Below are 27,786 nucleotides of genomic sequence, written 5' to 3' on the forward strand. Positions count from 1 at the left end.
TTTAATCTTCAAACTTTCCAGCTCCTAAGGCGAAGCCCTTCGTTAAATTAGTTGGTGTAAACAAGGCATTCTAAAAATTGTTCAAGATAATACGTGACATGAAGGTTGTTAGCTTTGGAGTACAATCATGGTCAAGGCATAAGAGTTATCCCAGTGTTCGACTTGACCTGAATCACTGGCTGGAAAGACCGATTTCAGGCAACAATTGAAATTGTCTTCAAACACATTTGTGGTGAGGAAAATTCGCCTCAGGGGCGTTAAATGTCACAATGGCAAACAAAGACAGAGTATGTTACAATTATGGATGCCTCAAACAATTACTTACAAATTTTCTTTTATAACAAAACAAATCACGATGATTGCAAACAAATGTACAGCACATCAACACCCCAACGAGGACAAGTCAGAAGAGGACCCTCGAAGTGACCCTATTGATGCCTTCCCATTCAGCCATCTCTTCGGTCATCCTTGCCGACTTTGCCAGAGTCGACGACGACCTGTTGTCCAGAGTCTAAAGAAGACTGTTGCCAGACGTCCAGATGAAGTTCACAGGAGTGAAGAACATGACCTATCACCTCCTGCTCTTGCTTCAGCCTCTCCTCTCTTTGACATCTTTGAAGATTATTTAAGCGTAGTGTCAACATAAGACTCATCCACTGACTTGACACCTATACTGAATTTCCTGCCATCAAGAGCTTCAAACACTGTTCACTGAATCCGCAGGTGTGATACCATTTGATTTATTCTTGTGGTATGTTTTACTTAAACTCACGATGCTGTGTAAGTTTTGCTGTTTTTCTACATGTATGTAGCAGCTGTAAGTGTACATTCGTTTGAAATATGACAACAGGGCTACGGGTGTGATTCGGTTTATTCGACAACCGAGTAAATAGATGTAATAGATCAGCCAGTGAGGGTTAAAAAGCATGCAAACCAAAAAGAACAATAAGGTCAGTCACTCAACCAGAACATTTGCTCTGGGTGAAACAAATTTACTGATAGGGTAGTGACTGTCCGATTTACTTCCACTTTGTCAGTTTCTTTGTTAGGGGATTAATTAAAGTTAACGATGCAGCAAGGGTGTGTGTGTGTGTGTGTGTGTGTGTGTGTGTGTGTGTGTGTGTGTGTGTGTGTGTGTGTGTGTGTGTGTGTGTGTTAATTAGCATTAATTAAGGATTAGCAGAGGATTAAAATAGTTCACTTAATGACAGTTCATTTCAATATTTTATTCCATTTCACATTTACATGATACGTTTGATATAATGTACAAGCACTACCTATTACATTTATAACATAATAAGGTAAGAGCACGAATCAAATGTATAACATTTTTCACCATTTTATTCTCAATGTACAACATTTTTCATCATCGTATCATGAAATATATAACATTTTTTATCATATAAGCATGAAATGTACAACATTAAATGTCCAAAACTTTCCATCCATTGATCTGGCAGCATCTCCAATGAATACAGTCGCCTTTCCACGTCTTGACTCTGAACTTGACTCAAACTCTGGCCAACACGACTATTTGGTATGAAGCTAACATCTACCTGAACGTTTGCCATCTTGTGATATCTGACAGATGACAGTGGTTCCATATATATAGTGTCCTCTGAAATGACAGATTGTGAAGTCTTCTCATTGACTAAATTCATTTTGCATATGGTGAACACAGTTCACATGTCAGCACGCCATGAAACTGGCAGTTTGATTAAGCCAATTAGGGTCGTTAATTTTAATCCGATATTCGTTAACTGTCAAGGGATTAGAAACTGGCAAACTGGGAGGACACCGACTGACCCAAGCATAGCCAAGTTAAAACGTCTAAATAGAAAACTAATATCATATGCTGATATTAATACTAATGTTTATAACTAATACTAACATCAAAACTATATATACTATGCACCACTAATAACTACGTGCTAATATTAATACTGAAACTAATAACTAAAGCTAATACTAATTACACTGTACAGTTTGTAGTTTAGTTTAGTTGACTGTTATACAAATATATGTAACTGCCAAATGTATATGTATATTATAGTTTAGATAATGCAAACATGTATAGATATTTATCATCCAAAACTGTGTTCCACAGGAGATATCGCTTGTGTGAGATCAAACGATATCTCCTACGAGATATCGTTTTGACAGTAGATTTTGTACAATGCCCTGACAATGCTATGACGTCATGTACTTGATGACGTCACAATGCTATGACATCACTGCACTGCAAGTGTAATGGCAGTACCGTGTTGAGAGATGTACATATTTCATTGAAAATTAATGAAAAGTGATTTTGGATGATAAATAGAATCTCACCCTCGTGTCTTCTGATATCAAATATATCAACACTCGTTGATAAAAGTTAAAATATCCTCGGCAAGCCTCGGATATTTGTAACTTTATCAACTCGTGTTGATATAATTGATATCAGAAGACACTTGGGTGAGATTTTCTATTTATGCACATAGTATGTATCAAATACAAAACTTTTATTGTCAATAATGATCAAAATATTCAGTGGTTTGTTCTGAAATCCCTTCACTGGCTTCTAGTAAAGTACAGGATCTACTTCAAGATTCTGCTACTGGCTCATAACTGTCTCTACGATGACCAGTCCTGTGACTACCTTCGCCAGCTTGTACATCTGCATGTACCCATCAGAGCTCTTAGATCAAGACATACGTTAAGACTAACACAGCCTAGTAGCACCAGCTCTATGGAACAATCTTCCAGTCACCCTCAGACGAACTGAGTCTCAGTCACTTTTCAAGAACTTGCTCAAAACCTACTTTTTTCAAGATGGCTTCTGAATAGAACTCTTTTCACACTTACTGTGTTTTAACGATGTATGCAGCGCCGTTGAGCATCTGTGATGGAAACTAGGCGCTATACAACCCAATTATTATTATTATTATTATTATTATGTTTTACAGATTAAAGATAATGTGCAGCAGAGAGGGTCCGGGAGATCCTGGCACAATCAGGCTGGTAAGGCTCATCATCAGCTCAGGGCCCTCGCCCCCTCTACACGCAGCCCAGACAGCGAATGGGACTTCTCCCAGGAAACGCTGCCTAGTCGAACCCATCAAGAACTTTCCGGAGAATATGAAGGCTCCCCAACACTGCAGCCTTCTGCATTACCCAGAGTGTCAGAAGGGCTGTACTCCCGGTGGAGAACCAGGGCACTCTCCTGATCTGCGCCAAGAGATCAGGAGGTACCAAACCAAGGGCACCAAGAACAATGGGGAGCCTGACGACAGTGTACTTGGGATGCAAGCGAGACATTTCAAAGGCGAGGTCCGCATATTTATCATGCTTTTCCTTAATCTTGCCAACCACATTGGTGTCAAAAGGGACAGAAAATTCAGTGATTTAAATAAATTCATTGGCTTTATCAAAAAGGACAAGATCAGGTTTGTTGGCTTCAATTCTTCTTAGGCTGTATATGGGCCTATTCCACAGAAGTTTGAAAGCATCATTTTCCATGACGCCCTGGACATGTTCAGGGTCGTACCATGGATGGACCTCGGAGTCAAAGCCACATGCATGTCGGAGACGGTAGTAAAAGCAACGAGCCATGCCATCATGTCGTTTAAGATACGATGTTTGTGCCAAGGAAGGGCATCCACTGACAAGGTGTTGGACAGTCTCCGTGAATTCATTGCAAAGTCGACATTTCATATTGATATTTTCTTTAAGAATCACATTTAGGCGATTGCGAGTGGGAGGTGACTGGTCCTGAGCAGCAAGAAGGAAGCCCTCAGTTTCACATTTAAGACCAGCCGACTTCATCCAGGCGAAGGAGTCGGTGGGATTGCTATTCTGTTCCACACACTGCATGTACACACGATGCAATGGCTTCTCAGAAAGCTTCTCCACAAAAGACCGACTCTGGGCAGACTTGGTGAAGGACTTCACCTGGTTTACTCCCATCGCTGTACCGTCCAGCAGTACATCGCCATCAGCAAAGTCAACCTCAATTTTCAGATTCTGTCCAACAATCTTGGCACGCTTAAAATAGCTGTGGAATTCCTTGCTTTCATCATGAGTCTTCACATGCATCACCAGAGGATCATCAGATAAATAAATATGTGCAAGAGTACACAATAAAATTCTATCATGAAGAGTCTCCACATTAATCAAACCCTGACCTCCAGAATTGATTGGCATATATAAACAGTTAAGAGAGGAACGAGGGTGGTGGGCTCTGTTATCAGACATGATCCTTCTGGTCAGACGGTCAAGACTCTGGATGTCTTGTTTCGCCCATTCAACTACTCCAAAGGAATAGGAAAGGACTGGCACAGCAAATGTAGTGGTGGCTTTGACCTTGTTTCGAGAATTTAGCTCTGAGCTCCAGATTTTCTTTAAGCGAGATTTATACTCGGCCCGAAGTTTTTTCTTGAATCTGGGCATTCTGGAGCTTGTCTCGAAGTTGCATTCCAAGATAGGTGTAGGCCTGATCTTCCACAAGATGCTCAATAACTCCTCCCCCTTGTAACTTGACCGATCCATCATTAACTACCTTGCCACGTTTCAAATGAAGAGTATTACATTTGTCGAGTCAAAAAAAGGGCATGCCAATATCATTAGAAAAGGACTCGACAAGGAGAACCTGTTCTTTCAAATTGGAATCTCCTTTGGCAAGAAGCTCGATATCATCCATGTAAAGGAGATGTGTAAGCGGTGTTGGGGATCTGTGCTGAGGAGGTCCGGGATGGTAACCCTCCTCTCTGTTGAGCAGAAAGCTCAAAGGATTTAGAGACAAACAAAAAAGCAAAGGACTAAAGGAGTCCCCCTGGAAAATTCCCCTTCTGATTGGAATAGATTCCGAAGTCTGCACCTGCCCTTGCGAGTACATCTCAAGTTGAGTCGACCAGCAACTCATTAAAGACTTGAGTAAATCAAGTAGTCGCTCAGGGAGGTCAATACAATGAAGGGACTTCAGGATCCCTTCGTGAGGAACAGAGTCGTATGCTTTTTTGTAGTCAATCCAGCACATGGAGAGGTTGCGGTGATATGCTTTAGCCTCTTCCAAAATCATTTTTTGTACAAGAAGTTGATCCTTGCAACCCCAACATCCCTTTCTCGCTCCCTTCTGCTCTCTGTAAATTATATCATTGGAAGAGCAGTAAGATGACACGAGGTTTGTCAAACACCCTGTGAATATTTTGTATTGTGTATTCAAACATGTGATAGGGCGGAAGTTTTTGGGATCAGTCAAGTCTCCATTCTTGGGGAAAAGTATTGTGCGACCTTTGCAGAACCATGGAGGAACATCACCTGTGTCCACAAGAGAATTGAAACAGTGAAGTAATGGTGTTTGGACACAGGGGAACAGTTTCCAAAACCGGTTTCGAATGCCATCAGGCCCTGGAGCTGTATTAGATTTGGACTTTTTGATGACACTTTTCAGGCAATCTGGTGAGATGTAACAGACAATGCATTGCATGGTCATAATCACTGACCCATGGTGCCTCCAGGTTACAGTCGCCGGGTATAGACCACAACTGTTTTCAGAACATTTCATTGGCATCCATGGAAGGCCGTTTATCATGCTCACCATCAACCTTTGTTTTCAGTTGCCTGTAGAAGTGTTTTTCATTATTTCTAAAAAGTTTATTTTGTTTGATGAATCTATTTCTCTTTTCCCATTTTTTCTTTCTTTCAGTTCAAACTTTTATTTTTGCCTTAACTCATTAAGGCCGAGAGACGCATATATGGGGCAAATTAATCAGCTCCTCACAGCGAGTGACGTGTATATGGGGCAGGTAATTAGCAGTTTCTCACAGCGACAGCCACATACAGTCGTCAACATAAAGCACCTCTTATTCAGCGAGAGACGCACATGTGTGTTGTACTTTTAAAAATCGCACTGTACCTATTATTTCAACCAATTTAGCAGTACTGAGCAAATGTTAGCTTTTCTTACGAGAGATCCCACCTTTAGTATCAATCAGAAGAAGTATTTAAAGTGTTTTGATAACAATTGCTAATCATTATCATAGGCTTGTACAGCGTTTGGCAAATGAACGCATGTCGGCGAGAAAGGGGATTATGATGTTTTTTACAGAGGTAAGTGCCTGGTACTCTTCCTTGGGAATGGATACTCAAATACTTCGTATGCACCTTGATTGAATTAGATGTAATGGTTTAGAGGTTACTAAAAATTATATTTCCTTTAACTACCTAATAAATAGGAAACGATATACGAAATTTCAAGGACATACAAAGAATTCAAACACAATAGAATAGTTTGAATTTACTTTTTAGGCATCATTACGTTGTCATGTTTCATATACTGAAACATAATGTATAAACACAAGTAATTATACATCCAAGCTCGAATAGATTGAACATAATTGAACTTACTAATTTGAAGTTTACTGAATTGTAACTAGTTGTTTTCCATAATCTAAAGTTCGTAATGTTACCTAAGCGAATATAAAGTGATAAGTCGCGCCTTTGCATCGAATACATATACATGTCAGTGTTATTACAACAATGAAATGTTTTACTACGTTTGTTACAAAAGACAGTAAGTTGGTAATTCAAAAAATTGTCACACATGGACAGAAGTAATATCATAAGTTATTACATGTAAGCCATACAAAGGTATTTCAAGCATTTTTGTTCAAGCTGTTGAAAGTTTCATGTTGATTTGAATTGTCAGTTTTCTATGCAATATACATGAGCATTCTGTAAAACGTTTGTATTTGATCTGTGTAATTATCAAATCCGGTGCAATTATCACGTGTATCAATCAATTCAGTCTCTATTGATCCATCGTCAATAAAAGCTGGATAGTATATCAGTTGCGGTATCGATACACATGTGTATAATCATTCAAGCAGATTACAGTAATGAGATAATTGAACGCATCTTTCGACCTTGAAATAACAGCCTCCGGTAGAATGCATATGTAGTTACGTCCTTGTTGAAAGGTTTGTCCCGTGACAAGTGTAAAATAAACAGATGCGCTGTTATATCATTGGACATCTTGCTTTATGGAGTCACGCCCCTCTCGGTGATGTTAACACATGCATGCACATCTGTAATCTTATGAATCTCGTTTGCATTCAGTAAAGATATAGGCACGCCCACCTTCATAAATATTGGGGGTGGGGGTGTCAACTGCTAGTTTATACACTATAATAATTCAGTATAGGGTCACCTCGTGAATTCTGTAATGCGTGTACTCTAGTTTGGATAGTCATTCGTATCAAGGTGAAGATTATATTTACATGTACAGCAAACCATTATGTTTTATGTACTAGTTGTGTGCATAAAATGTATATGAAAATAAATACTACCTCTACTCAGTGGTTGGATTTCAATCGCTTTGTTTTACTTATCGAAAAACACTAAAATGAGGACAAATAAACTCGCCAAAGTGACTATCTACTCCTATTTGTCTTATGTGTATATTTCATACATCGTTACCAGTGTGTATGTTTACAATACACAAACTGTTACATGATAGCTTGAGTTGATAAAGCCGAAACCCAGCATATCGACTGGTCAAGGATATAGCCAATAACCAATCTCTATCCAAGCTGCTGAGTGACCAAACGTGCTCTTCAGAAATTTCGCCCACGTCCCATCACCTGTCCTTTCCTCTGTGACAGGTATCTCATGATACGATTGGTCGCAGATAACATATGACCAGCCACTACATTGAACAGTTGAGATACCGAACGTTCTATTCGGGAAATTTGATGACGCCCTATCACGTGACTCTTTGTTTTATGTCTATGCAAGGAATATGTAGTATACATTTTGTATATGTATGTTTGTATGGTCACGTATGTTTTCTGCATTAAATCTGTATAAAATAAAGTGCAATGCTATGAATGTGCTTTGTGCTAGTCACAGACTAGCGTTATAGTACTTTCATTAAAATAATTCGTAAACACTAGAAATATATCGGTAAAACCGCTATTTTCGTCGAAGATTATAAAGTATGAAAGTAAATTCTTCTTTACAGTATGTCATTGCATAGATGTTTTGTAAATTTAAACCTCACACAATGATATAAGAGAGAGAATTTGTTAACGTGTGTCTCATCTGTTACATACAAAAAATACATGTGTATGCATATTGTGATAAAATATAAATGTACAAGCCGACAAAAGGTCTACAAGAGAAACTTGCAATAAAATTACATAAAGCTTGCAATACACGACATGTATTTACACCTGATTTCTTTCAACATATATCTTTACGACACAGTTAAACAATCAGGACTTGTTTGTACGACTAGACAGTTTCCTGTGATCCCCGAAACCTGCCAGGGAAATCAGGTGTGACTAGCACTAATTAGTCTCGGCACAGAGAGTGGGCAATCAGCGAGGGCTTCCAGGTGTTGAGTAGTGATGGGGCTCTCGGACTTAATGAGTTAAGGGAATCGACAATTTGGAGAAGTATCTGTTCTTTTGTTGTCTTGTACTTCAGTTTTAATTTTCTCCAAATTGTCTTTTGCCGTTTTGACATTGGACGCCCTGATGATCTTAGTTTCAGGCACAGCTCTATCCAGGAAATGTATTTTCTCGTTTCCGTTAGTTTTACTTGAAACCGGTTTTTCTTTGGTGTATCCCAGCAGGCACATCAACGTTGTTTCAACGTTGAGAATAGGTTGGTCCTCAACGTTGAAATTAGATTGAAAATAGGCTGTATATGAAAGTTTTTTAGACGTAGATGTCCGACGTGGAATCAACGTTGAAGTTTGACCTATTATCAACGTTGAAAATAGGTTGTATATGAAAGTTTTTTATACGTAGATGTCCGACGTGGAATCAACGTTGAAGTTTGACATATTATTAACGTTGAAAATGGGTTGTTTCGTGGTTGTATATGAAAGTTTTTTAGACGTAGATATCCGACGTGGAATCAACGTTGAAGTTTGACATATTATTAACGTTGAAAATGGGTTGTTCCGTGGTTGTGTCTGGGAGGTATTACGCTTTCCTGTAAATAGACTCGCACTTCATCTTTAAAATACACTAAAGTAGCACCAAACTCATGCATCCAGCTAAAATACCCAAAAAGCTACCTGCAATAAACAGTGTTTTAACATAAAATTGCAGTAAAAATATTTACCTGATAAAATACTTGGTTAAAATTCCACATTCAATATAATGTTCATTTAAGTTTTATGTCATTTGGTCGTATAATTCCAGTAAGAAGAAAAGAGTATTCCAAATTAGGGAAAAACTATTTACTGTTGTATTGTTATCTTGAAAAGGTGGAAATTGTCCCGAGAAGACATTTTGTCTGAATTTCAGCTATTAGACAGACCCCTGAATAAACACAATGCAATTACTTTCACCATGAAAGGGATCCAAGATGAACAGGAACTATACCTGAAGACAGCACATAAAACCAGTCACTTTTTATGAAATCTTTATGAACACAAACGCACACATAGAAACGTGGTTTAAAGCATAATGTAAAACATCACACATGACATAGTCTGTAGGTGATCTCTGTTGTGATAATAACACAATAGCATCTGCATATAGCATTAAACTGACATACAGCTTCTCTTCCTTCTGCCACTCCCTGCCTGGCGGTCAGGTTGATACTTCAGAAACGTTCCTAACTCTTTCTTGAAATTTGCTTCGGATGCATTCCCATCTCATTCCCATGAGATAGGACACATTCTGAAATTATATATTTAAATACATGAATAATTTTATATGGAAGATATATTGTCTTAAATGATTCAAGTATTTGTTTAATCAATCACTTGAAAGGTTCATTTCACTGCTGTAACTTGGCATGTGAACATATGAACAGCATCAATACAAAATGTGACGAAAAATGTAAACAATTTATATTTTCAACTAAAGGTATGGAAGTTTTCTTAAACATTTTCAAAGAGAATCCTCAATTGCAAGTTGATTATTCAATTAGACTATGAATTAGGATGAATTAGACGATGCTTTACTGTCATATATTATTTGCTATGGTCATAATGAAAATGCTGCATTTGGTAATTAAATTACCAGAGATGATTGAATACAGCCTTGTATTCTTAAAAGAAAACTTGCCGTTTTGCCCATCAACATTCATTCTTGACATCAAATTGTTTGACATTGTCCTGCAAAACAATGGAAGATCGTTGTTATTCTGTCAGATTTAGTTTTCTTTAGAGATTCTCGGAAACGATTATTTCAAATTAAATAGGAGTTGTACTGATGTAGCAATTTTGCTAACAGGAGTCATAAATTGTAACAAAAGCCATTTTACATTAAATGATAAGAAAACAAAATGGGTGGTGGTTCTAGGGTCAAAGAACAAGTCTATTGTGGGAGGTCTTCCAACACCATTTATTCCCAAACACAAGGAAGTATGGATCATGGAGTTCTGAAAACAATAATGAGCTCTCATAAGTATACAATATATTCCCTATTATCTACTCTGTCTCTCTTTGTCATTTGTACACTCATAAAACTCAGATAAATAACTTCTTCATAATTCAGAAATGTTTACACTTAATCTCTTATAGGAACGCTTAGAAAATCTCTCATATAATGAATTATGTGTGCCTATAATATCTGCGACGTCATAACTATGTTTCTCTGAATCATGAACAATAAAATAATGAGATTAAACTCTACACTGCCAGAAATAATCTATCATACCCTGAATAATAAGACACTGAATAACATCTCTTACAACTCTAATCTACACTCAAAAAGACTTAAATGTACTCGTAAACAAACATCGCTGGCACACGCAAATTCTTGGAAACAATGTATCTCTGACTCTCAATTCCAAGAAATGGAAGTCCTACTCTATTTGACCAAAGGGGTGACAGGTGGCCAAAACATATTGAAATGTAGGTCATACACTGAAAATAACTCTGATTTCAAACACTACAAATATACACCTTCTCTCTAATATACTCGATAGATGATCTTGACAAGGGAACATGTACACAAAATGCTGATATCTAACAATACCTGTACTCTAAATAATGGACTCTTCCAAATCTCAGCATGTTTCACTGCACACACATTTAAATGCAAAATAATGAAAAACCTACACTTTGACAATAATAAAGAAACATCATATTCAAATTCTACAGCTGACCAAATACCTGAAGATTGTGTCTCCCAGCAATAAACATCTATATATCTCTATAAATTTATGACTTCTGTCCTCTCGCGTGCTTTCTCGCATCCAGCTCTCTACGGCGAAAAACAATATGGCGCCAAGCAAGGGAGTGCTCATTAAACTAAACATCTCCGGGAGAAATCATTGTCAAATTATTCTCTTACATGATCAACCTTTGTGGTGGATATACTGAAACAAGTGAAATGTTAAAAACTTGTTACCTTAGCATTGCTCCTTTTATGTGATCCACAAAATTGATGCCACCCAGTCTTCGAAGATGAGATTTCTGCAAATTCCATTAAAATTACATCTTATTTCATAATTAAATGTTCGTTACTAAATTACTTCTTTTGTATGTAACATTTTAACCTTTAAGAGACATGAATCATCACATCCCTTCCAAACAAGTGTAAGAATGAAAGTCTGTGAGTGCAGTTTTGTTAATTGTCCCATCAAAGAATCATTAGTGAAGTTACACATTTTGTAAATAAATAAAAGTTCAAATAAATTATATGCAATTTCATCCTTAACAAAGACTTGCACAAGACATTTTGATGTGAATTTTGGTTGCATGATCTGAGAAAGATTTCCTTTTTGCCATTCTCCACCCCCCACCCCCCAAATATTATGCATATGTTGACAGGGTTCAGAGCGTGCTCAATGCATAATTTACTGATAGACTTATTCAAACGAACAAATGTTCATAATAATGTGATGCAATATAAATGTTGATAAATTCTATTCGATTTTGTATAGCTGCCTTTAGGGACCGTTCATAATGTATGGCTTGGGGGTGATGATGATTTTTATGAAGAAGCATGTACAATGTGAATTACCCCTCCCCCCCCCCTCCCCCCGTAAAGTGTATGTACGAAATAAGTGACGCCCACCCTGCATGTCATGTACAATATCTATGACGCCCTCTCCCCTTCCCATAATTTCTAAGCATCATATTAAACATAGTGCGTGTGTACAAAAATGCTGACCCCCTTAGCTCCCCTGAACAAAATGGGTGACACCCCCCTTACAATCATCACCCCCCCAGCCATATAATTATGAATGGTCCCTTATATTGATGTACTTCATTGATTATTTGAAAATGTATATTTGCAAAATTCAAATCAGGTGATGGGTACGAAAGGAAATCTTATTCGATTATATAATAAAATGCCAAATATATGCATGCAAATATATTGAAAAATAACAAAACAAGTTCATGGAAAACACGGGCTTCCACTACATTTTGAGAAACATGTACGTGACATACCGGTACCATTGTGAGATAAAACATGACCCCTAATTCGGAGTTTCTTGCTACATTGACCTGCTACATTTAAACAACATTCCTACGTTTTCATTATACATGAAGGACATACTTACCAAATAAACACCAGCATGCCGTGAAGATGTTGGAAATAGAACGATATTGCGTTGAACTTCGCCAAAGTAAACTGACAACGATCAGCTGCCTTTGCGCGCGCGATAATTGTGCGCATGTCCGGATATGGCCAAACGAGGCGATCTGGCATGTGTTTGAAAGCAAATTGTCGGGAATTATACAATTTTGACAGTTTTGTGGGAAAATATCAAATGTAATGCAATTCGGATAACTGATGACTTTATACCTAAAATCATTGATGTTTTCATTTTCAATTGCGATTTACGTAATATTTCCGTCCGTTGATCGATGCACAATCAAACAATATATAAGATTATATGTGTCACTAGCTCGATCTTGATCTTTTATGAAATTAATGTTCCGAAATGAGAGTTGCCAAGTTGGATACCTATTACCAATGTGAATTATGTATCAAATTTGCCAAGGAAACAATTAGTTGACATTTTGTTGGTTCCTTACGTTGAAACAACGTTGACAACTAAACGAATCTCGACTAACTTTCTTTGGTCGCATGATAAACGTTGAATCAACGTTTATGAAAGGTTGATCAACCAAACAACCAAAATTCAACGTTGATTCAACGTTGATTCAACGTTGTGTGCCCGCTGGGATTGTTCTTAGTATTAGATGTTTTTTCTTTGGAAACTGTGTGAATTTCCTCCAAGGTTCGAGCGGCAGCATAGACACAACAATTAACTTCATGTAATGAACAGTCCGCAGAAAGTTTCATAGAAATAATGTCATTTAATAACTTAATTTCATGTTGGGGAAAAGATACATTTGTTTGTTGATTTGGCCCCCGTTTTTCTAAAGGTATATCAGATATTTCATCATAAATAGAATGAAACAAAATACACAAAGGATTTTCTGAAAGATCTGCAACCGAAGAAGAGGAAGAGTGAGGGTCCGACATTTCGGAGCCAATTGGCTCTATGCCAGAAGGGTTTCCATCAGAAAGAGGAAAGAGGTTGACACGGACATCCATTAGAAGTTTTCGGTCTGCTGCCACTTGAGTATTCTGCTCATGCAAAGGTTCCTGACGGGCACGAGTTGTTGGTTGGACTGGCTCAAGGCGTATGGGATTTTTAAGACGCCGGAATTGGTCGCGGAGATTTTGCTCCGTCAGGTAAGCATACATGGGCATGGCATTGTCCCAATGCAGCTTAAGCGACTTGCCATTGATGCGTGGATTATCAGGCCACCCTGTCGCTTTCGCACACTCAAGTAGTGTGGATTTGAGATGGTTTGACCAAGATATTCTTGGCCGGGTTCTGTGCCTTCCCCTGGGGCAAGTCCCATCTCCAGTATGGTTTGTTTCTTTACCGAGGAAGGCTGACTGGGCTGCGGACGTGAAAGATTGAATTCTTCTTGGCTTGTAGTAACCCAGTAATTTCCCAGCTTCGGGGGGTCAGCCCTAACTGGGTGATGTACGTTCAGTTCAGGGAATATAATTCCCTTATCTAGGCCCACCACGAAGAGGCGTACATCAGGCCCTCATTATTATTATTATGTTTTACAGATTTAAAATAGTATGCAGCAGAGAGGGTTCGGGTGATCCTGGCACAGTCAGGCTGGTAAGGCTCATCATCAGCTCAGTGCCTTTGCCCCCTCTACACGCAGCCCAGACAGCGAATGGGACTTCTCCCAGGAAACGCTGCCTAGTCGAACCCACCAAGAACTTTCCGGAGAATATGAAGGCTCCCCAACACTGCAGCCTTCTGCATTACCCAGAGTGTCAGAAGGGCTGTACTCCCGGTGGAGAACCAGGGCACTCTCCTGATCTGCGCCAAGAGATCAGGAGGTACCAAACCAAGGGCACCAAGAACAATGGGGAGCCTGGCGACAGTGTACTTGGGATGCAAGCGAGACATTTCAAAGGCGAGGTCCGCATATTTATCGTGCTTTTCCTGAATCTTGCCAACCACATTGGTGTCAAAAGGGACAGAAAATTCAATGATATAAAAATATTCATTGGCTTTATCAAAAAGGACAAGATCAGGTTTGTTGGCAGGAATTTTTCTGAGGCTGTATATGGGCCTATTCCACAGAAGTTTGAAAGCATCATTTTCCATGACGCCCTGGACATGTTCAGGGTCGTACCATGGATGGACCTCGGAGTCAAAGCCACAGGCATGTCGGAGACGGTAGTAAAAGCAACGAGCCATGCCATCATGTCGTTTAAGATATGCTGTTTGTGCCAAGGAAGGGCATCCACTGACAAGGTGTTGGACAGTCTCCGTGAATTCATTGCAAAGTCCACATTTCATATTGATATTTTCTTTAAGAATCACATTTAGGCGATTGCGAGTGGGAAGTGACTGGTCCTGAGCAGCAAAAAGGAAGCCCTCAGTTTCACATTTAAGACCAGCCGACTTCATCCAGGCGAAGGAGTCGGTGGGATTGCTATTCTGTTCCACACACTGCATGTACACACGATGCAATGGCTTCTCAGAAAGCTTCTCCACAAAAGACCGACTCTGGGCAGACTGGTGAAGGACTTCACTGATTATTATTATTATTATTATTATTATTATTATTATTAAGTCAAGCATCTCACATTTTGATTTCTGCAAAATTCATTTGGTAAAACGGAACACTAAAACCTCCTATAGTTTGCACGTGCTGCACGCTGTGCCGCCCGAAATGTGCACGTGGTATCATTCCTGATTTTGACACAATCTTTAAAAGTCTAGCAGTGTCAACAAAATTAACTTTGCTGCACATCATTGGCCAATTTAGGGAAACAGTGGAATACCTTTTTGGCGTGATCAGTCCTGACATCAGACAGAAATGTACAATGGTATTCTGTCATGAAGACTCTCCAAGTTCATCAATCCACCCGAAGTTCATGCTATGGATTGGCATTTTGAAGTTTGCCTCTACACTGCATCCTTAAGTAACAATAGGCCTGGCCTTTCACAAGTTGGACTGGTCGCCAAAGTAAACTCACAAATGAATTTTGCAGAACTCAAAATGTGAGATGCTTGACTTAATAATAATAATAATAATAATAATGATAATAACCGCCTGACCAGAAGGATCATGTCTGATAACAGAGCCCACCACCCTCGTTCCTCTCTTAACCGTGTATATATGCCAATCAATTCTGGAGGTCGGGGTTTGATTAATGTGGAGGCCCTTCATGACAGAATTTTATTGTGTACTTTTGCACATATTTATTTATCTGATGATCCTCTGGTGATGCATGTGAAGACTCATGATGAAAGCAAGGAATTCCACAGCTATTTTAAGCGTGCCAAGGTTGTTGGACAGAATCTGAAATTTGAGGTTGACTTTGCTGATGGCGATGTACTGCTGGACGGTACAGCGATGGGAGTAAACCAGGTGAAGTCCTTCACCAAGTCTGCCCAGAGTCGGTCTTTTGTGGAGAAGCTTTCTGAGAAGCCATTGCATCGTGTGTACATGCAGTGTGTGGAACAGAATAGCAATCCCTCCGACTCCTTTGCCTGGATGAAGTCGGCTGGTCTTAAATGTGAAACTGAGGGCTTCCTTTTTGCTGCTCAGGACCAGTCACTTCCCACTCGTAATCGCCTAAATGTGATTCTTAAAGAGAATATTAACATGAAATGTCGACTTTGCAATGAATTCACAGAGACTGTCCAACACCTTGTCAGTGGATGCCCTTCCTTGGCACAAACAGCATATCTTAAACGACATGATGGCATGGCTCGTTGCTTTTACTACCGTCTCCGACATGCCTGTGGCTTTGACTCCGAGGTCCATCCATGGTACGACCCTGAACATGTCCAGGGCGTCATGGAAAATGATGCTTTCAAACTTCTGTGGAATAGGCCCATATACAGCCTCAGAAGAATTCCTGCCAACAAACCTGATCTTGTCCTTTTTGATAAAGCCAATGAATTTATATATATCATTGAATTTTCTGTCCCTTTTGACTTGAATGTGATTGACAAGATCAAGGAAAAGCATGATAAATATGCGGACCTCGCCTTTGAAATGTCTCGCTTGCATCCCAAGTACACTGTCGTCAGGCTCCCCATTGTTCTCGGTGCCCTTGGTTTGGTACCTCCTGATCTTTTGGCGCAGATCAGGAGAGTGCCCGGGTTCTCCACCGGGAGTACAGCTCTTCTGACACTCTGGGTAATGCAGAAGGCTGCAGTGTTGGGGAGCCTTCATATTCTCCGGAAAGTTCTTGGTGGGTTCGACTAGGCAGCGTTTCCTGGGAGAAGTCCCATTCGCTGTCTGGGCTGCGTGTAGAGGGGGCAAGGGCCCTGAGCTGATGATGAGCCTTACCAGCCTGACTGTGCCAGGATCACCCGAACCCTCTCTGCTGCATATTATCTTTAATCTGTAAAAAACATAATAATAATAATAATAATAATAATTGGGTTGTATAGCGCCTAGTTTCCATCACAGATGCTCAACGGCGCTGCATACATTGTTAAAACACAGTAAGTGTGAAAAGAGTTCTATTCAGAAGCCATCTTGAAAAAAGTAGGTTTTGAGCAAGTTCTTGAAAAGTGACTGAGACTCAGTTCGTCTGAGGGTGACTGGAAGATTGTTCCATAGAGCTGGTGCTACTAGGCTGTGTTAGTCTTAACGTATGTCTTGATCTAAGAGCTCTGATGGGTACATGCAGATGTACAAGCTGGCGAAGGTAGTCACAGGACTGGTCATCGTAGAGACAGTTATGAGTCAGTAGCAGAATTTTGAAGTAGATCCTGTACTTTACTAGAAGCCAGTGAAGGGATTTCAGAACTTGCGATATATGGTCATGGCGATGGTTTCAAGAGACCACACGAGCTGCTGCGTTTTTGCATTTTCTGCAATTTAGAAAGTGTTGAAGATACCGTGTTGCAAAAGAGCGAGTTGCAATAGTCCAGCTTTGAGATTACAAGTGTTTCAATTCGGAGCTTTGTTGTCTCAGTATCTAGGAAGTTGCAGATAGTTAACGGGACTTACTTATTATTAACATTCAGGCGAAATTTCATGACTGGACATTGATGCAAAATAATGTCATTCTCGTGGACACCAACTGAAACTCACATCCTTGTGTGTAAATGGTTGATTACATAACAGGATATGATTGGTGCACTGTCTGTATACTCGTGATGATCAGGGTTAGAACTGGTCTTCAGTAACCAACGCTTATCGTAAGAAGCTACTAACGGGATTGGGTGGTCAGGTTCGATGACTTGGTGGACACATGTCATCGTATCCAAGTTGCGTAGATCGATGCCCACGCTGTTGATCACCGGATTGTCTGGTCCAGACTCGATTATTTCCATATTGCTGGAATATTGCTGCGTATGGTGTTAAACAACAAACCACTGAACAAATAACCAACGAAATATATGTTTGTCTTTTAACAAATTGTTCTCTGTGGTTCCAGTATATATCCCCAGTGAGAATTTGTTAAGTATAACCTGGGGCAATTGACGGCATACCGATTGGGTTTTTCTGTAATGGAAACTTGAAAGAACATCCATTCGTTCTACCGTTCATGAAAGTAATCTGTGAAAGAAAGAAAGGTAAAATGTGAATTTTAACTGCGTGATCCATATCATGTTTGAAATGTAAATTTGTGCCAAAAAGCCAATTAATTGATGTTTAAAATTAAGATGTCAACGCATCGTATGCGTTATTATTAATGTTGGTTTCACATATGGAACCATGTTGTGTTACTCAGTGGTGTTCATATTTCGGATACAACATCTCTTACCTAAGATCTTTTCAACTGGAGTGATGCCCATTTCTGGTGTTAGTGATATTGCTGGAATATTGCAAAAAACAAATTTCACTCACTCTTTCAACGGAAAATCAATCACAGTAATAAATGTGATAAAACCAGCTAAAAAGTATAGTTTCATTTGCGACTCCATAACTTACAGCCAACCGTCTGTCTCTCTGCCTGCAACCACCTTGCGTTTCAAAAGTTTGAATTTTTGAGTCCGTACTTTTTGAAAATCTAAGAGCATGAAATGGGCAGTAACTTATACATGTCTTCGGCTCATATGTTGCCTCCTGTTCACCCTGTGGTCCATGATCATAGTGAGACACCTTTTGTTACTAACATCAATAACAGCAGAGCTCATTTCAAAACATTTCAAGGTATACATTAATAATTAAGAAATAAGATAGGCTCATTCAGTCGTCCTGTCTCTACTTGTTGTTTTCGCTCATACCTGAAACGCTGAACCCGTTTTAAGTCAAATGAAGTATTATTACCCGGATCCTTAAATTCATTTTCCTCATTATCACATGTTTGTGATATAAGTGGAAGCAGTCGACCATACAGAAAAAAAAAGAGAGAATATAATTGGATTCGTTTTTGTGAACACCCAACTGGCAACATCAATGTAGCGAGTCTCTTTCTGTATTCTAAGTAGTCAAATCAACACTTCGGGCATCACTGGATGTGCACAAAGCACAAACATGACTATACTCTGAATTTCAACTCAAATAACCTTCTGGGTGGGTCTGCAATGTCGTCTACAGAGTAAAGTGTTTTGAAACGTTTGGCCAAACCAGAAACAAAGATCGAATGTTCTTGAATTTGATCACAAAAGAGGACTGATGCTTCAGATTTCAGAGCCTTTCTCAGACACCGTTGGATCGAGGTTGAAAGGACATTGATAACCTCCACCACCGAAAATGAATTTCGTATTGAATATTTTGATTATTATTGACAATAAAAAGTTTTGTAATTGATACATACTATGTGTATAAATATCTATACATGTTTGCATTATCTAAACTATAATATACATTTGGCAGTTACATATATTTGTATAACAGTCAACTTAACTAAACTACAAAACTGTACAGTGTAATTAGTATTAGTTTAGTATGAGCGTTAGTTATTAGTTTCAGTATTAATATTAGCACGTAGTTATTAGTGGTGTATAGTATATATAGTTTTGATATTAGTATTAGTTATAAATATTAGTATTAATATCAGCATATGATATTAGTTTTCTATATGGGTGTGAAGGATTTTAATTAAGAGGTGATACTACGCCAAGATTTTAATTTGGCTATGCTTGGGTCAGTCGGTGTCCTCCCGGTTTGTCAGTTTCTAATCCCTTGACAGTTAACGAATATCGGATTACAATTAACGACCCTAATTGGCTTAATCAAACTGACAGTTTCATGGCGTGCTGATATGTGAACTGTGTTCACCATATGCAAAATGAATTTAGTCAATGAGAAGACTTCACAATCTGTCATTTCAGAGGACACTATATATATGGAACCACTGTCATCTGTCAGATATCACAAGATGGCAAACGTTCAGGTAGTAGGCCAGCGCATTAATATACATCTTGTCGACAAGAACCACAGTGGCAATCTGTATATCCCATAGTGAACAAGGAAAGGTGACACAAAGAACATACGAAACATAACAAACGTTGCGGTTGGCTAACTTGGATCTATGAGCCTGAAGCCAGAATATTTTTTCGGCAAAAACAAATGAATCTTTGATCATTACTACAAAGGAACTCCGTTATGTTCTTGAGGCTGAGACCTGAAAGTAGTCAATTTGTACTGCTATGTGCACAAAAGCCATCGCAGCTTTTGAAGCCATTTGAGCATTTTGTTGTTTTTCCACACTTAAACAATTGACACAACAATATTATGTCAATTATATAACAAACGGAAAACTTGGAAGTTCCATTTGTAGGACGATTGCATGCAATATTAAAATGCTCGCTTCTATGGATTCAAGGATGCCCATCAAAGCCTGTCTTGATCACTGAACACTAACATCAGTGTTATCCGTGAACATTTCAAATCATTTAAAACATCCATAACATATGTGGCACTGAAAACAAGTTTAACACCTTAATAAAACCAAAAACATTTTAGTCATACCTCTAACACGTGTAACACCTTAAAACATCCATAACATATGTGGCACTGAAAACAAGTTTAACACCTTAATAAAACCAAAAACATTTTAGTCATACCTCCAACACGTGTAACACCTTAAAACATCCATACATATGTGGCACTGAAAACATGTATAACACCTTAATAAAACCACTAACATTTTAGTCATACCTCTAACACGTGTAACACCTTAAAACATCCATAACATACGTGGCACTGAAAACATGTATAACACCTAAATAAAACCACTAACATTTTAGTCATACCTCTAACTCGTGTAACACCTTAAAACATCCATAACATATGTGGCACTGAAAACAAGTTTAACACCTTAATAAAACCACTAACATTTTGGTCATACCTCTAACACGTGTGACACCTTAAAACATCCATAACATACGTAGCACTGAAAACATGTATAACACCTTAATAAAACTAAAAACATTTTAGTCATACCTCTAACTCGTGTAACACCTTAAAACATCCATAACATATGTGGCACTGAAAACATGTATAACACCTTAATAAAACCACTAACATTTTGGTCATACCTCTAACACGTGTAACACCTTAAAACATCCATAACATACGTGGCACTGAAAACATGTATAACACCTAAATAAAACCACAAACATTTTAGTCATACCTCTAACACGTGTAACACCTTAAAACATCCATAACATATGTGGCACTGAAAACATGTATAATACCTAAATAAAACCACTAACATTTTAGTCATACCTCTAACACGTGTAACACCTTTAAACATCCATAACATACGTGGCAATGAAAACATGTATAACACCTTAATAAAACCAAAAACATTTTAGTCATACCTCTAACACGTGTAACACCTTAAAACATCCATACATATGTGGCACTGAAAACATGTATAATACCTAAATAAAACCAAAAACATTTTAGTCATACCTCTAACACGTGTAACACCTTAAAACATCCATACATATGTGGCACTGAAAACATGTATAATACCTAAATAAAACCACTAACATTTTAGTCATACCTCTAACACGTGTAACACCTTAAAACATCCATAACATACGTGGCACTGAAAACATGTATAACACCTAAATAAAACCACTAACATTTTAGTCATACCTCTAACACGTGTAACACCTTAAAACATCCATAACATACGTGGCACTGAAAACATGTATAACACCTAAATAAAACCACTAACATTTTAGTCATACCTCTAACACGTGTAACACCTTAAAACATCCATACATATGTGGCACTGAAAACATGTATAATACCTAAATAAAACCACTAACATTTTAGTCATACCTCTAACACGTGTAACACCTTAAAACATCCATACATATGTGGCACTGAAAACATGTATAATACCTAAATAAAACCACTAACATTTTAGTCATACCTCTAACACGTGTAACACCTTAAAACATCCATAACATATGTGACACTTCAATAATACACATAACAACATTTTTATAAAATATGTAACCTGCGAAGAACCGGGTTAGAAATGTGGATGTATGTCACCGTATCTGAATTGCGCTGATCGATGTTCATGCTGTTGCTTAGTGCAGCATTTAAGAACAAAATGCATAAATGTAAAATAGCACATGTTCCCACTAACATAACTCAACCAGTTCGGGTAATGCGCCATCTCGATCTTGCAACAGAAAAATCACGATAGGGATCTACACGAAAGTGCACGCGAGGTGCACCTGATACAATATACTGTGTTTCAAAACTACGAGCAGAGATGAGGGACCGCCAAACCAATGTTAGATTCGAACCCAGTAGCTCTCTAGTTCCACGCCACAACCCTCTCTACCACGGAACCACCCCTGCCACACCTTGAGAACTGCAACGTGCAATGCGTTCCCGAGTAAAGTAGAACGTTGGTCGCCATATCAAAAGGTTGGACCGGACAAGATGATGATACACAGATGTCTACAATTAACAAATGTCTGTACCTTTCACATCTCTATGATCAACGGATGTCTGTAGTTTTCAGATCTCTATGATTAAAATATTTTTGTGATTCACCGATCTATACGATTTGAAGATGTCTGTTAATTTCAGACAATTTCGATTAAATATCCCCATAATGAAGGTGCTATGTTTCTAACGTAGGTGCAATCTTACCAAAAAAAGTCCATGCTCTTTTATTAAATGAATACACATATACGCTTTCAAGTGGCGTAAGTGCATTAACAACATGCATTCTGGAAAGTGTTCGTAGCAAGATGTGTTGATATTTCTGGAAAGGAAGTGTTTGTTAGTTGCCTGTTGCCAAAGAACAGACAACCTTATTAGTGTGTGCTGTTGCACTCAACCAGCCAGTTCGACTGCGCTTTTGAAAGCTGTCTAGTGCAAGCAATATATTCTTAATGCAACTCTGAAGTGTTCTTTTGTAAGACATAGTGTATCCGTCTCATGTCTGCCGTAATGTGACATGCACTGAAATCATAGTTCAGGACCCGTTTCTGCCAGCAAAGACGTGAACGTTATGTTGTTATAGCTACTCTCATTCCTACTAGTATCTGGAACCAGTGAGTCCGTGCGCAATATCACGATGGGGGGACACCAAACATGGACTTCAAACATTGTACACATATTGGGAATCGAACACTCGGGCCTTCGGTATGACGACCTTTACCCACTGGGCTACCTCACCGCCCAGTTGAAAAATCAAGGGGCGATACTTAGGTGTTATTTGTTGTTTAACGCCGCACTCAGCAATATCCGAGCTATATAACGACGGGCTGTAAATAATCGAGTCTGGACCAGACAATCCAGTGATCAACAGCATGAGCATCGATCTGCGCAATTGGGAACCGATGACATTTGTCAACCAAGTCAGCGAAACCGACCACCCGATCCCGTTAGTCGCCTCTTACGACAAGCATAGTCGCCTTTTATGGCAAGCACATGGGTTGCTGAAGACCTATTCTATCCCGGATCGTCACGGGTCTCTACCTAAGGAATCAGTATTAACACTTCTTAGCATACTGAACAATATATAGGAGCATGGTACATTCCCAGATTCCCGACACACGGAAATTCTAAATCCAAATCCACACATTCATCTACAGCTTAATTGCCTTGAATAGTTTCGTCTGTAAAACGATTGAACGAGCGACTAACAATAGACTTGTTTGGCATCTTGAATCTAATTTAATTTATTGACAGATGTGCAGTGTGGTTAGTAGTACAATTGATCATCTCGTAAGGCATTAGTTTGTAATGCGTTCATAAACTAACAAGGTGCAGTTTCTATATTCGTTGGTTTAGAGAATGCCAATGACACCAAATGGAAAATGACCTTCGCACCATGGGATTCTGTTGGCGCACCCTTGAATTTTTTTCGCGATTTCTTGACAACAGATAGTTCATAGTTATGAACTACTCTATCAGATATGTTTGATCACGAATTGGGTGTACCCCACTGAAGTATTCTGCGGGTGTTCTTGTTTAGCATTAAGATTATTAGTCTTGCTAAGTATTGAATGACAATGTTGATGGTTCTTTGTTTGTTGATTTTAATATGCCATGTAGTTTAACTGACAGGAACATTTCTGAGAAACAGCTCCAGCTAATGTTGAGGCTAGGGAACCTTGTCTCCAGTTAAGAAGGGTAAAGCTTGCTCACTAAACTCAATTTCAATACTTCTAATCCAGCCTTTCACCGTGCTTTTAAACATCCATATCGGGATCTGGATCTAAAGAAATCTAATGCAATATCCCACCTTGCAGTCGCATGAAACCTAATATAGACGATGCTACATGTAATTTAAATCTCCCACGGATAACGAAATTTTCATATACCTGCATGGCAAGGTATACAGCTCATCGCCAGTCTCGACTTGACAATGCTGAAAAGGATAATAAAAAACTCTTTGCAATGCAAACAATCTTTTCGTGAATTTACACCTGTTTTTCCACCGATGGGTCAAAGGAACGGGGCAGAGTATCAGCTGATGATGATCCGTGTGCGATATAGTCGCACGTTCAATTGTCACTTCTTTAAACAGTACCCACAATGCTGCTAATCTACACTGCTGACTATCTTAATCTTGAGATTACCTCGCAGCTTTGAAAGACTTGAGAATGCAGAAATAAATAAAATTACCTTACAGTTTTCTCAGAGAACGTGTATTTTACACAATGCTTATCAAGTAGACTTGGCAATCAAGACGGGCGTATATGGCTACTGACGGATTATTGGCTTCGGGTGGAACATGAATGCAGTCTTAATGCTTAACACACAATGCTGATTAGCTAACTACTTGGAATTGAACACTAACCGAGACACACTTTTAGCATTTACGTTTTTGAGTAAAATCCTCAAAACATGTTGTTTAGTCCTATGTTATAAGATTACATAAGATAGATGAAAATATGTCCTATTTTAGAAACCTATGATAAAAGGAAACAGTGAGTGAGTGAGTATAGTTTTACGCCGCTTTTAGCAATATTCCAGCAATATCACGTCGGGGGACACCACAAATGGGCTTCACACGTTGTACCCATATTTGGAATCGAACGCTTTGACCACTAGGGTACCCCACCGCCCCCGATAAAAGGAAACAGGAACTTACACTAGGGTCGCTTATACAGATTGTAAGCCAGGGAGGCAAGATGTTGGTCAATGTTGGCAGTCACACCAGGACACACAAACCACAAACAATCTGCATGATATGCAACCAACCATAAGTGGTAACCATATCAGTGCCAACTGTCGTGGACGTGATGTTATACGACTCTGCCGTTGACGACATTCACATTCAAGGGTTTTGTCACTTTTTTGGAGATGTTTCTGCCTCTCCCCCCCAGTAACCTTCCTGTCTATGGACGTTTTACAGGTGCATGAAAGTAACAATGACTTGGGACTACAGAAACTTGAAGTGACGAGATAATAATCGAAGTAAAGAGAAAACAATCAAAACTTAAAAAAACAAAAAAACCAAAACAAACAATTGAAGCAAACAGAAATAACTGTTAAAACATCATGTCGGGGTGGGGGAAAATGAGGTCAAGGGCAAATAAAAGCTCCACTTGAAGTCAACGCATATTTGTAAATTCCATTATCAGAAAAGACTTTGAAAACGATGTATTCAGACCTGTGTGTGTGATTCTAAGTGGTGAAAATGTGCATGAGTCCAGTTAGGAGTGAGATGTATCAGAAATCTTGTCATGAGTAATAAAAGAGTGAGTCTCAAGCAAAATGTGTGGTAACTGGTAACTATCGCGCCTACCAGAGCACCAGTGTCTTGCGAGGATTAAAGATCTAAAAATTGAGATGACCCCCGACTCGAAATGCTTCAAATATACTGTATATCATTAAATCATGAAAAGGAAGTGGGATGACATCTCTAAAAAAAAATTTAATCACTGTTCCTTTCAAAGGCACGAGCGCCTGTGTACCAGTTCTGTGGAAATAAACCTTTATCGTCAAAAGAGCACTTGCTGTATGCGGAATTGCTAGTCATACAATATAGGCCTTTGTCTGTTCCCCTCATCATGGATGCGATACGGCCAAGTCCGCTGTCTGTCATAAAGAATACATCACATGATGACATCGTCTGTTGATCAAGAATCACTTTACCAAAACCGGCGCATGCGTAATCTTTTCCATGATTGTCACGATCAACATGAACGATATCCCCCTCCAAATCTTGGATGACACCAGGAAACAACCTCTTCGCATCCTGTCGCACTTTCTGGGAGTCTGTGGCTACGAATAGTCGATAGAGGGCGCTGTTGTTATACTGACTGAGGAAGTTCCACACTACACTAACATTCAAGGGTGTGGGTCTATAACCATCGCCTGGAATAGTAGGATTGTTCATCACTCGAACATGTGCACACGAGTTTTCTCCCTTTGTCACGGGCTGATGTTTGGAAATGATCAAACCTTTTCTGAATTTCAGGTTTCATTCAAAACAACCGTCGTAAAACAATATTGTATATGTCAGTTGTTGTCTGATTATATGCCCACCGAAGAGTCTTAAAAAGCGGATGCAGCTTTAGATAGTTAACCATTTCCTGATTCACAGTAAAATATGTGACGTCAGAAGGAAATTCCTTTTCTAAATCAAGAGATTTTGCAATTTTCTCACGTAGCTTAAATGCTTCATGGTCAAGTCGCTTGTACCTGCTACTTTTCAGGCCATTTATTTCAGAAGGTTGAAGACTCCAGTCAACTTTGTTCGACTGGAGGAATTTCCCGATATCACAAGGTACCAGCATGTTGACTTTGAACTTCCGACTTAGTATTTGTGAAAGGATATAAGCACCTACAATTCCTTCTTCTCTGTCCCCTAGACCACCACAGCTACCATGAGAACAGTCGTAGATGAAATATTTATTTTCCCACCGTGGCTTAACGAAATATTCCTCAGGAATGGTTGGTATTTCTGAGCCACTGTGAGTGTATTCAGGCGAAGCTTTGCCTTTATGTCTCATGCCGTGAAATACATTCTCATTTATAAGACCCTTGACTCCTGTATTCGAGTAGACGAGTGCAGTCAGAACCAAGGCGCAAATGAATAATGTGAAACTTCGCCAGTGGCGTCGAGGGCCGAGCATCGTTGTAGATTGAGCTGTTGTCCCTGAAAAGAAGTAGAAGTTCCAGTTAATTTTTTTTTTTTCGTTTTGGGGTTTTGTTTTGTTTTGCTTTGTTTTGTTTGATTTGTTGTTTTGTTGTTGTTCGGCTTTTGTTTTGGTTTTTGTGTTTAGTTTAGGTTTCTTTTTTTGCTTGGGACAGTTTCATGACATGAATAGATCGATTATGAGTGATTATTGTTCAATGCTCCATCAGGACCATCACCACTCACATTAAGCTATTCGAGGCTGATAATCTCCCAGACATAATGGTTCCTTATTTTTCTATGTAAAGGGAAGACGGGTGCCCTGTTATCGTGCAAACTGTTCTCTTTACTTGTGAAATGGTGCGCAAACTGTTCTCTGTATTTGTGAAATATCGCACACGTAAATGGTTTACTCTCAGCTAGATCAAAAATGGTTCAATAGATCTCAATATCTGTCGTGTGGAACGAGGCGGTACATTGACATTTCTATAGCCAATTAAGCTATAGTGCGTATGACATTTCGGGTCTCCGGTAAGGCAGAACTCTGACCCTCGCATAAGGAAATAAATTTAACTAAGACTAAAAGTGAGATATATGCACAACGTTTTATTCTAAAATATACATGTATAAAAAATAAATGTACTGTAACATTAACAAATCTATTTATGATAAAAAAAAGGTCATTTTGATCATCTAAATCCTTCATCAATTATGGTCAGTTGTTTTTGTAATGTTTGCACTGTAATCTGATCAACAGGCATTCATGATACTGAAGAACTGGTTCATTTTA

The 27,786-nt window shown here is 38.9% G+C and overlaps 1 protein-coding gene across 1 annotated transcript in view; it reads right to left on the reverse strand.

Annotated features, from left to right (window-relative positions):
• LOC124292337 overlaps positions 1–27,786 on the reverse strand; it is a 191,160-nt gene that overhangs the window by 134,160 nt on the left and 29,214 nt on the right. The window lies entirely within an intron of this gene.

Source organism: Haliotis rubra, unplaced genomic scaffold (genome assembly GCF_003918875.1).
Source record: "Haliotis rubra isolate DU_JTF1 unplaced genomic scaffold, ASM391887v1 Scf514, whole genome shotgun sequence".
Taxonomy (NCBI): Eukaryota; Metazoa; Mollusca; class Gastropoda; order Lepetellida; family Haliotidae; genus Haliotis; species Haliotis rubra.